The 11,773-nt window shown below is 39.2% G+C and overlaps 1 long non-coding RNA gene across 1 annotated transcript; it reads left to right on the forward strand.

The window, feature by feature from the left end:
- Positions 1-368: 368 nt before the first annotated feature.
- LOC137153920 (uncharacterized) lies at positions 369-11,199 on the forward strand. Its single transcript, XR_010919948.1, has 3 exons — positions 369-501; positions 2,815-2,885; positions 11,112-11,199. It is a non-coding gene; the product is annotated as an uncharacterized lncRNA (long non-coding RNA).
- Positions 11,200-11,773: the final 574 nt, after the last annotated feature.

Here is an 11,773-nt window from a genome sequence, read left to right on the forward strand (position 1 = left end):
TCTCTAAAACCCCCTCTGAAGTCTTTACCACAAGAAACTAATTATATTGACATACGCTGAATGACGGCTTGTAAGAAACAATTAATTTATTGCATTAGTACTTTATAGGCATGGTGAGCAATACCCAGGAGGTCAAAGTTGAAGTAGACAGACTCCCTTAGCAGTCTGTCAGATATAGGTACAATTTATCCAGAGCAAAGTTTCATAGAGTATTTGGGAATTAAAATCTTGTATCTATTTGTCAGAACTGCCTATTTCTGCTTTGGTGGCAGGTTTCTTTATCATACTCCCCCATCTTTTAGAGACAGGAGCAGAAAATACTTCTTTCTCGAGCTCTCTCCTTTCTCATCCATTCCTCTCTTGATTTGCACAGCTGGAAAAGAGAAGTAAAGATGGAAAGAGAAAGAAAAAAGGAAAGTGGACAAGAAGTTAGACAAAAGGCAAAAGTTGAAGACTAAGGAAGAAACAAGGAGAGACGCATAAGCAGAGAAATGAAGAGAGGTGAGGGTTACAAAATCACAAAGAAAAAAGGATGGGTGGAGAAGATAGCTATGGTGGTCCTAAATCCTGTTGCTTCACATGATCTTTTCACAAAGAATTATGAGTCACCAAAGTTTAGGGGTGAGCTACTGAAATTTGTTTTGGGTTTCCCACTGAACTCCCCAGCATGATGCAAGAAACCTCCCATTAGCTCATCTAAATAGGATGTGATCTAAGGAAAAAGGAAAGTTCCAGTGACAGAGGGGAATGTATTCTTCTAAACTTCAGAACCCTGCCAGCTCAGAAGAACAGAGCAGAAGTTCTGGGCATGACTTGTGTGCCTCCCCACCATCATATACCCAGCTCCGGGGCATGTTACATGGTAAAGCAGATTAGATACTGTGAATGTTAGCTCTGAAGAAGCGGATTAGACTTTTTCTAGGATCAGGAAGAAAAATGTTTATAATTTGGGTTTTTGTCAATATAAACAGTCTTTTAAAAACAGTAAAACCAGCTTTCCCCCTTCCCTGGTGTTTAATAGTTAGTAAAATAAAAATACAAAATAATATTTAATAGGTCTGATTTTCTACTGCTGTGCACATTGTGGACTTATTTATACTTGTACAAAGTGAGTGTAAAACATTCTCATTTTAATCTAGTAGCATTTAATACCACTTTACACTGTTGTAAATGACTCCACTAGGTGCCACAACAGTGGTGTAGCAGGTCCAAGTGCAATACATCTATGACACTTCCTAGGGATACCCAGGGCTGCTAGGGTCCTCGCTACCGTCTGCCCTTAATGCACGGCAACCTTATCTGTGCCTACCAGGGGTCAGCTCCCTGACTCTCCCCCACAGGCAACACAAATTCATCCCTCTCAGCCTATGCATGCTTCAATGTCCCTCATGCAGGCTAGAGATAAGCACGCTCAACCCTTAAGTTCTCTGAGCATGATACTGTGTTCCTGCCCCTTATCTACTGGACACTCACAAAATTACCAGATCTGCTTTTCTTAAAGGAACTGCACACTGCAGCTCTCTAGTTACACTTCAGAATGCAGCTCCACTTAACACACAGCACATAGATTTGTTTACGGAGAAAGCAAGTATAAGTTTATTTAACAAAGAACAGACATTCAAATGCTAGCAAACAAAAATATTGGAAACAAAGGTTTACATATAAAATAAAATCATAACACACATTCTAAAGCCTCAACTCAACTAATGAGTTGCCCTCTTGTCTAATAAGTTATTGATTAACCCAAAATCCTTCTGACAGCATTTTTCAGCTAGGATGACTGAGATCCTTCTTTCATGAACTCAAGCCTGCTGGCAGCTTGCTTGTAGGGTGCCAGGGTGTCTTTCTGCACCCCAGATATATCAGCTCAGACCTTTGATCTTCACCTGAAAACAGCGTTGGCAGTGTTCCCTGCTGTTTACCTCTTCCTGGTAATTTTCCTTATAAGGCATCCGCAAGCTGTTCATTAGCACAGGACTCAATATGCTAATTGACTTCTGTTATAGGATACACAATACAGTGTCCCACCTTGTGTCCAGAGAAGTCTGTCTCAAGGCACGCAACCTCTGAGTGACCTGTCTTTAAGTACAAGGACTTAAGAACATAATTTCCAATATATATCTCCTCACATATTATCTGCACATACATTTAGCAAAGATTATGATAACCAGTATGACAGGCTTTCAATAGAAACCTTATATGACACACTCTTTGGTGAACTAGAATGTAAATATCAGACCTCCAGGATCCCTGTAACCCATAAGCCCCCCGTTCCCTCTGCCAGTGGGCATCAAGAGATCCTTGGGTCACAATATCTCTTATCTCAAAGGACCTAAAAGCACTTTATAAACTGTAAATGCAAGAATCCCATCATCCATTACTGAAATTCATTCAGCTCGGAGGTGCCCAGAAGCACCACACAACACTTGTGACAGGAAGGGAAGCATACCCCTTTGCCATTAATATCTGTCATTTTATGCCTGGGAGAGAGTTCTCAAAAAATGAAAATTGTTTCACTGTAGTTTTGAGTTGGTTAAAGCCCTCCTCATCTGTCTTCAGCTCTGTGTCTGCTCATGGAAATGGCATCCTCTTTTCCCATTTAATTTTATTTACAAGAACACTAGTCTCAGTTACAATAGTGGGTCAAATCCTGCAGTCACTATATTCAGGCCATACATTTCAATGGGAATTTGGCTGAGTGAGTACTCCATGATATTTGGCCCAGTAATAGTGCTTTGCACTTATATGAGCACCTTTCATTCAATGATTTCAGTGTTCTATTAAGTTCCATAAGTTATTAACTCTGTTTTACAGATAGGAAAATTGGGATGAAGAGAGGTGACATGACTTGCCGAAAGCCACCTAACAAGCCAAAAGGAGAGCCAGTAAGTGTTGAATTTAAAAGGTGCTAAAACCATTTAAGTGACATAATCACTTTCAAAAATTATATCCAGTGATTTCCTTTCCCTGCTGTCAAAGTTTGTCACAACTGTGAAATGGTCCCACACAGAAATGGGGTGGATGGAAAAGCATGAGCAAATCAATGGGAAAAGGAGTGTCTGTGTTTGGGTTTGGGTGTGTGTGAAGTATCCCTTTTCATCATCTGTGAATTTAGGTGGAGTGTTTGACCCTGAAAAGCAAACAGTGCAAATGCTACTACTTGCTAGGAAGTGTAGGTGGGCTGTTATGCTTTTCTTTTATAAATGTCCATAAAACCTTAATCATTAGGGAAAAAGGCAGACTTTGTTATGAAAAGCAATTACAGAGAGTCACTTTTTCCAAAAGGTACATTGTATTTGCTTTCAGATTTTTGCATTGTGTGGTGATGAATAACACTTGGAAGCAGATGTCAAAGTTATCACTGCTCAGTGGAAATAGTACATTTTTTTCCATTTTATGTCTAGTTTAGACTATATCAAAGAGAAGAAAAAAATGTAAAAGCTGAAAACATGTTGAAACAACGTTACGGTTGTGACAGAAGTTGATGACAGCCAGGAAATTCCAAGTTCTGGTCTTCACTCTGTCCTTTGTGTGAGTTCAGGATAGAAGTTCAGCCTCTCAGCTCTTAAGACAGTTTGTGTCACAAAAGCTTTACGTTTCTGAAAGGTGTTATTAGCTATTACATATTTGCCTATTAGTCTCTGCCTGTTTCCCTCCTCTCCCCACCTTTGATTTTTCATGGAAGTTTATAAAACCCACCTTCTCTACCATGCTCCTTACAGAGCTCTTTGAGGCTTTTGGGTAAATATGTACTTACAAAAAATTAGTCTTAAGTACTTAGTTCCCCAGAAAGTTCCCAAAGGATTCATTCTGATCTGTTATATATATGTTTATAAAGGGATGTGGTGTCCACATAAACCTCATATTAAAATATTTTCCTTACATCTGTTAGTAATAAGAGCAGCTCAGATTATTAAAACAGAAAGAATGTTTTAAAAAATCATATTTACTATTTTGCCATTTTGAAGGTTTAAAAAATAATGCATTTTACTCAGAGTTTGACATTAAAAACTAGCCTGGACAGTTTTACTTTAATTCTCACACAATGTAAAAAAGATTCATAGATTATAAAGTCAGAAGAGAGGGACCATTGTGATCATCTAGTCTGACCTCCTGCATGACATAGGCCATATGACTTATTTGCATTAATTCTGTTTGAACTAGAGCATATATTTCAGAAAACGCCCCATCTTGATTTTAAAATTTCCAGTGATGGAGAATTCACCACAACCCTTTGTAAATTGCTTGAGTGATTAATTATTCTCACTGTTAAAATTTTGCACCTTATTTTCATTATTTTTTATTTCAAGTCAGAATTTGTCTTGCTTCAAGTTCCAGCCATTGGTTCTTGTTATACCTTTGTACAAACCTTAACGGTTTTCCATTATCAAATTTCTGTTCCCCAGGTAGGTATTTATAGATTGTGATCAAGTCACCTGTTAATCTTGTCTTTGTTAAACTAAACAGATTGAGCTCCTTGAATCTTTCACTATAAGGCAAAAGGCAATATTCAGATCAGAATCATGTTAGTAGGCTTGAAATATTTAGGAGGCCAGTCATTTGGGGAACCATTGGACAAAGCTTAATCCTCAGATTAATCAAAAAAGACCTTACAGGTCTCCCTAACTCCAAATCTGGGAAAAGGGAAAGCCAACTTTATTACAGATCTAAACCTTTTCATGGCTGCTCCTCTAAGTATGACAAGCTAGACTACAGTAAAAGCAAATGGAACAAGTCTTCACCCAGAAAGGGGAGAGTCCAGTCTTCCTGCAATGCAAATTCCAACACTAGAAACAATGCTTGACTATGTTCAGGAGAGTTCCAAGGTGCAGCACATAGGTGGGAGTCTGTTAAAATTCAAGGATCAATGGCTTCTCTACTCATTGGACAGATAAGTAATGGACAGGTTATGGGCTTCCATGAATTTTTGTTTATTGCCCGTGACCTGTCCATGACTTTTATTAAAAATAACCATGACAAAATTGGGGGATGAGAGACCAAGCTCTGCTGCGGGAGAGGAGTAGAGGGGGTGGGATCTGGCACCCCCGCCATGGGGTTTTGGATGCCAGGGTCCCCCCGCTGTCCACAGTATCCTGAAATCTCCTAAAAGGTAAAATATGCTAAAGACCATCTTTTGTGAACTGGTAAGGTAAAGAGAGTTCCTGAACTGGAGATGTACTCCAACCACTACTCAGTCTTACTTCTGGTACTCAAGAGATTCAAGGAGGACAGAGTGGTGTTGGACTTAAAACACCTGAACATAAAGAGGACTAACTTCAAGATGGGGACCATGAAGGCAATTGCAGCAGTGATCTACCTAGAGGATTACCTTACATCAGTCGATTTGAAGGAGGCCTTTTTAATCACATTCCGGGGTGCAATCCAGACTAGTGAGAGGTTATGTCACCACCTGCCCTGCAACCTTGGATGCCTCACAATGCTTTGCAGCTGTAGGTCGCAACCTGGACCTCTCATAAACAGCCAAACAGAATGTAGGTCACACCCTGAGTGTCTGTGTATAGTTGCAGCCTAATAGCAACACTCCAGTCAACACTCTGGCTTCCGCCAGCATTGGTAACCACTGGCTAACACTTGCAGGGTGACCCCAGTGCACTCCCAGCCCCAGATTTTTCCCAAAAATATGTGTTCTGCACTGTCCAGCCCTCTTCTGGACAGTTCAGGTATTAGAGGCCTGTTGCCCTTGCAACAGGTCAAAATACAACAATTTGCTACTTTTTTAATTGGCATTACCAAACAATTCAGTTGAAGCATAACACTGGATTAGTTTTGATTAAAGAATAAAACAAGTTCATTTAACAAAGAAAGAGATTTTCAGTGGGTCCAAATCAAGGCATTAAAGTCAGAAATTGTTACAAGAGAAATAAAGATAAAACACTTTCTTATAACTAAAACTTAAAGTAGATTTGGTTCAAAGTAAAATCCTTGCTACATGTTCCCAGCAACAGGGTTGACCAAATTCTCAGGATAGAATCCCTCCCAAAGTCCAGAAGCTGGTTCCTTTGTCTTCTAGGTGAAAGAGAGAGAAAGGGAGAGAAAGAGAGGGTATGTAGTGTGATTTTACCCCTCACTTTTATAGTTCAGTCACCCTTTGAAATTCATTTTCCTGAGGGATACCACTAGGTAAAGTTCCTTTCCACTGTGAGGATGGCAATATGGAGTCTCATGCTGAAAGAGGTTCCATGTTGCTGTTTGTTAAAATGCAGATGGATCTGTTCCTGCTCCCATCTGTTGCCAATCAGCTTTGAGACCTGGTTAGAGGTGTCAGCTTGTCCTTTGTCTTTGAGAAACAGGTTTACCCCTTCCCCAGACTTGACGTGTAAACACATTTCAGTCATAATTTCTGCTTATGTTGATAACGTTACATACAGTGTTGCTACACACATTTCACTATGATATTACTGGCCAGTGATTTATTAGTTTTTAAATAATACCTCACTAGGCATATTTTGTACAAAGATTATTACAATAGTGTGTAGGGTGTGAATACCGGGGTGCATTCAGTCACAATATATTCATCAGTCAAATCACCAGGCACACAGGAGATTTCTGAGAATCATTCATGGAACTGATCATTTTCAATACAAAGTGCTGCCTTTTAGAATGTCATCCGTACCTTGAGCATTCACAATGGTCCTCGTTGTTCTGGTGCCTTTTCTCAGGCAGGAGGAGATACAGAATATTTTTTTCTGGATGACATTTTAGTTAGAACCCTGTCCACGAAGGATCCACTCAAGCAACTCAGGCAACGATCCAAACATTGACATAGAGATCCACAAAATCTTTCTGTAAAGTTGAAAGATGGGACATGATCAGATCAGCAATTAGCCTCCTGAGGAGGTGCCTGAGGTGTCGGTAGGTGCCCTAATGAGTATTCTAGGGATAATGATGTCCTGTATAGGGATAGTGCCTTCGGCAAGAACGCACAGACTCCCCAGCATTTCCTGCTGTCTTTTCACCACTATTTTCTGATTTTTGCATCTCAGAAAGTGAACATTCCATTGCTTGGTGGATGAGTTCAAAGACAGATTCCAGGGACAGATGGCCATGGCAGAGCCAAAGAGGTCTGTCATAACAAAAGACACCAATCTGGAAGGATGGGGAGTGTTCTTCAAGAAGTCAGTGACTCCTTGGAGTCCTTTTCAGAGCAAAAGAAAAGAATACATTCTCTAGAGCTGAGGACAATGAAGTATGCTCTTCAACAATTGTCCCCAGCATTGACAAATGTCAAATTCTAGTAATGACAGATGGGGTATGTAAACCATCAGGGGTGTATGAGTTCACAGGATCTCTAAAAGGAAGCAGCATTGATGCAGTGGGAGGAAGCCCATCTACAGTCTCTCAGGACCATGCATATCAAGGGCACTAGAAATGTGAAAGCCAACTGGCTGAGCAGCAGGAAAATCCATCAGGCAGAATGAAGTCTTCACAATGAATCATTCCAATTGATCGTCAGAAAATTCAGAGTTCTGATTCTAGTTCTTTGCATTCAAGACAAACCAGAAGGTTCACTAGTACTTCACAAGAAAAAGGGAGCCAGGAGCCCAAGGCATAGATGCTCTGTTGCTCAGATGGCGAAAGGACTTTCTTTATGCTTTTCCCCCAGTGCCCATCATTACTAGGATAATACAGAAGATCAGAAAGATGGACAAGGAAGTGATTTTATTAGTCTCCCATTGGCCCAGGTGGCCTTGATTTCCTTACCTCATAAATATGTCAATGGGAGTCACCATTGTTCCTGAATCATAGTCTAGATTTGTTATCCCATGGTCCATTTCTTCACCAGGATTCAATCAAGTTAAATTTAGCAGCTTAGCATTTGAAAGGAAGTTTTTAGAATAAAAGGCTTAGTTTACTAGTCTTGTTACAACTCTGTTAGCATTGAGGAGAAAATTGACGAAGGCTTACTCGAGGATCTGATCTAAATTCAAAGCTTGGTGTAAAGAGAGATGTATACAGCATCATGTAGGCAAAGTGTCTCATGTTCTGGAGTTTTTACAAGATGGTTTCAATATCAGGTTGCAGGCTAATATATAGAAAGTACACGTTTTTGCACTGTCTGCAATTTTGAGTGTATTCCATTTTCAGTTGTCCCTTTCTTAGACCAGTGCAGCTATTGCATTCTCCAAAGGTGCACAGAGCTCCATCTTGGGATTTGAACAGCATGCTTAATGCCTTAATGCGGGTGCCCTTTGAACCTCTGAAATCAGTTTCTTTGTATTACTGGTCTATCAAAAAGACCTTTTTGATTGCTAGCACTTTAGAAAGAAAGAAGTCAGTCACTCCATCCTTCTGCATTGTTCACAAACAGAAGGTGGTTTTGAGAATGGATCCTACTTTTATACCAAAAGTCAATTAGATTTTTCATTGAGCTAAAGAGATCTCATTGTCTTCTTTTTGTCTACATGCTTCTCACCCAAAGGAGAAGCTATCACTTTGCTGAATGTACAGAGAACCTTAAAATTTAATCTGAAAAGAATTGAAAGCGTAAAACAAACCACAGCTTTACTAGTTTAATTTCATCCAGGAAAAAGAGCTGCTAAGGCATCGTGTCATCAGTCTCATGGTGGGTATGCTGGTGCATTGATGAGGTGTACAGAGCAAAAGAATTCAATCCTCCAGTGGGCACCAGAGCTCATTCAGTATGAGCAGTGGCAACATCATGATCTGAGAAAGGGCAGGCCTCTTACAATGAAACTTGGTCATCCCTGCATACATTTACTAAATTTTACAAGGTAGCTACTCAGTCTTCAGCCGATGCAACCTTTGGCATGCAGATCTTGCATGCTGAGCTCCTATACAATGGACCCAGAGGTCCTCTAGGCATATTCCTTGAAAGCAGGGAAAATTTTCAGGTAAGCACCCAGAAATTCTCCCAGACTTTGAGTGTTCTGCAGACTTTATCAGTAATGGTTTTTGTTTTCTTCCAGGTCACTGAAAAAAATGTTAAATAGTGTAGGACCCTGCAGGACCCCATTAGATAAATAGCTGCTCTATAATTATTCCTTATTTACCATTACATTTTGAGGTCTATTAATTAGCCAGTTTGTATACATTTAATGTGTGCTATGTTAATTTTAGTTTCTGAATCAAAATGCCATCTGGTACCAAATTGAATGCCTTACAGAAGTCTAAGTATATTACATTAATGCTATTATCTTTATCAATCAAGCTTATAACCTTATCAAGAAAACATATCAAGTTAGTTTGACAAGCTCTGTTTTCCATAAGCCCATGTTGATAGGCATTAACTATAATTCTTTATTAATGAGGTCCTATATTCTGCCCAGGATCAATGACTCGCTGACAGGTCTGTCATTACCTGAGTTGTCCCATTTGTCCTTTGAAAATATTGGCATAACATTAGCTTTCTTCCAGTCCTCTGGAACTTCCTCAATATTTCAAGACTTACTGGAATTTCAAGTATTTCAAGACTTATAATATTGTGTGTTCTTGCATCCAAACTTCCTACCCCATTTTCCTCCTCAAAAACAAATTAATACAAAATTGTTTTAATTCAATTTATTTCTTAAAAGCATTTCCAGTGGTATAATGTTTTGTAAAGTCCTTTTATTGCAAAACCTAAATTTTAGGCCTAAAGTTAGTTGACTTTATCTTTTTAAAAGCATATTTTTACATAGATTCTCATCATTCCATCGGAGTCATTCCAATCCGTGATGGAATGCTAATTTTTGTGCTGTACACAATACTATAAAAACATGTAAAGACAAGCAACTAAATTCAGCCTTGAGGGAAGGACTCCGCTCCCATTTGATTTTAGTAGAAGTTGCCTCTTGCTGACCCCAGGGCTCTTCATTTACCTTGCTTATTCCTACGGATCATGTGGTTTCTATTATTTAAAGTATTTCACATTTTTAACACTGATTTTAATATAGAAAGAAAAATAAAAGATTATTATTGTGAGCTTCTGTTTAACAACTTTGATTTTTGGCTGCAATCTTGTACATTCAGCCCAGAACGCACGTATTTATGGCTGAGTTATGAACTCCTGCAAAAGGGGCAAAACCCACAGCCAAGCTCAATCATACTTGGGAAATATATACAATTCTATCATCAATGAAACTAGAGACAGGGCTGAACCTAACTGCAAACCCTATTCAACTTTGATATGGATCCTTGAATGCTAGGTATGGAGCATCATTTGACCTAGCGTCTTCAAAGTCCAAATTATGTGGCACTCACTTGATTTTGAATTTTACTTCCAACTCTGAACTTGGCCTTCATTCACTGAAATAGTCACAACAGTTCTTGATCCAGTCAATAAAACCTGGTCCTTGTGCTGAGATGACTTGATCTGATGTATGGCTTTATGACAAAATCAAGTTAAAGTTTTGGTTTTATATTTTAATATAAAATTATAGAAACAAAACATAAAATAAGTCCACGGGAAGATGTGAATACCAGCCTCTTTATCATGAATGTTTAATATGTATATGTTTATATAATGGAATAATATCCACACATGCCCTTCCACCTCTAGAATTCTGGCTGCCTGCCAGGATTTTTCTGTGCCCCCTGCCTGACACTAAACTCAGCTTTCTCAGCTCTTGCCTGGAAAGCTGAAGACACAGGCAGAAGCTGAGCAGGGTCAACAGAGGGCAATATCACTTTCTCAGTCCTACATACAAAACTAGTACATTATAGCTTTCACTCTGCTGCTCTGCCCTCAGCATCCCTCAAATTCATAATGCAAAATGTCACCCTTAAACTCCAGAAAATCATACTGTCCCTATCACTGACTAGGGGATACTTCAGCTCACACCATAGAATGTTGCTGCTTTTTTTTCAATTCATTTTCTAAATCTTTATTATGCCAATAAATATAAATGGGGCTTGACACTTGTTTACAGTCCATTATCAAGTTTTTTCTTTATTCTAAATAAATAAATGCCATGTATAAACTGTTCTGTGAATTCACTGGCAGTTAAAAATAGTAGCTCTTAAAATTGTGACACATTCAGTTATCTTAACCTACAATAGTTCATAAAGTGAGGCAACTGATGTGTTTAATTAATAAGTCCCCTATGTCATTCCCAGTAAATGGTTCCTAAAATGATTCTACTCTCTTCTAGGGTAATAATAGCCTTTCCAATGTGGTTTCTGTAAACAGCTACAGTCCCGTATGAAAATATCCTGATGTAGGATCCTACATGATTGCAGTGATACATTTTTCCAGGAACCAAGTACAAAATCCATCATTCAGTCAATAAACAAACCTCTCTCACACTTTTTTGTTCTTGCAAATGGTATGGTCAAACTGCTGCCTCTATTGGAAACTTCTTTTACAAGTGCTGTAAGAGTTTGGGAAATCTGTCAAACATTCTGAGCAGCTGCTGAGCAGAGCCCTCCGATCCATGTGTGCTTTGGCACTGAAGGGATGCACAGGAGCGAGGAGTGAGTGGAGGAACTGGGCTTTGAAGTCTGCTTGGTGATGTTATATTATTCTTGGCTCTTGGCACTTTGGAAAATACACTGCATCAAGTTCTCATCATTGCTGAAGTGCACCGTTTTTCTGGAGGCTGTGGAAGGGTGGTTTTAGCATTACATTCGGCTATGAAACACCTCAGTAATTTAGCTGCTGAGATTACGTTATTTTTATTAAATTCTTAAGTTTTTTCTTTCTGTGGCTGGACCTGTTCCATGGCTCGCTTTTTGGGGTGTTTCATGCGTTCCCCTAGAAGCTCATGGGTATTTCATCTGCAAAAGCCAGATTTGCTATGGAGCTCCATTCACA

Source organism: Emydura macquarii, unplaced genomic scaffold (genome assembly GCF_026122565.2).
Source record: "Emydura macquarii macquarii isolate MOO-44397 ecotype Brisbane River unplaced genomic scaffold, CSIRO-AGI_Emac_v2 contig_1253, whole genome shotgun sequence".
Lineage (NCBI taxonomy): Eukaryota > Metazoa > Chordata > Testudines > Chelidae > Emydura > Emydura macquarii.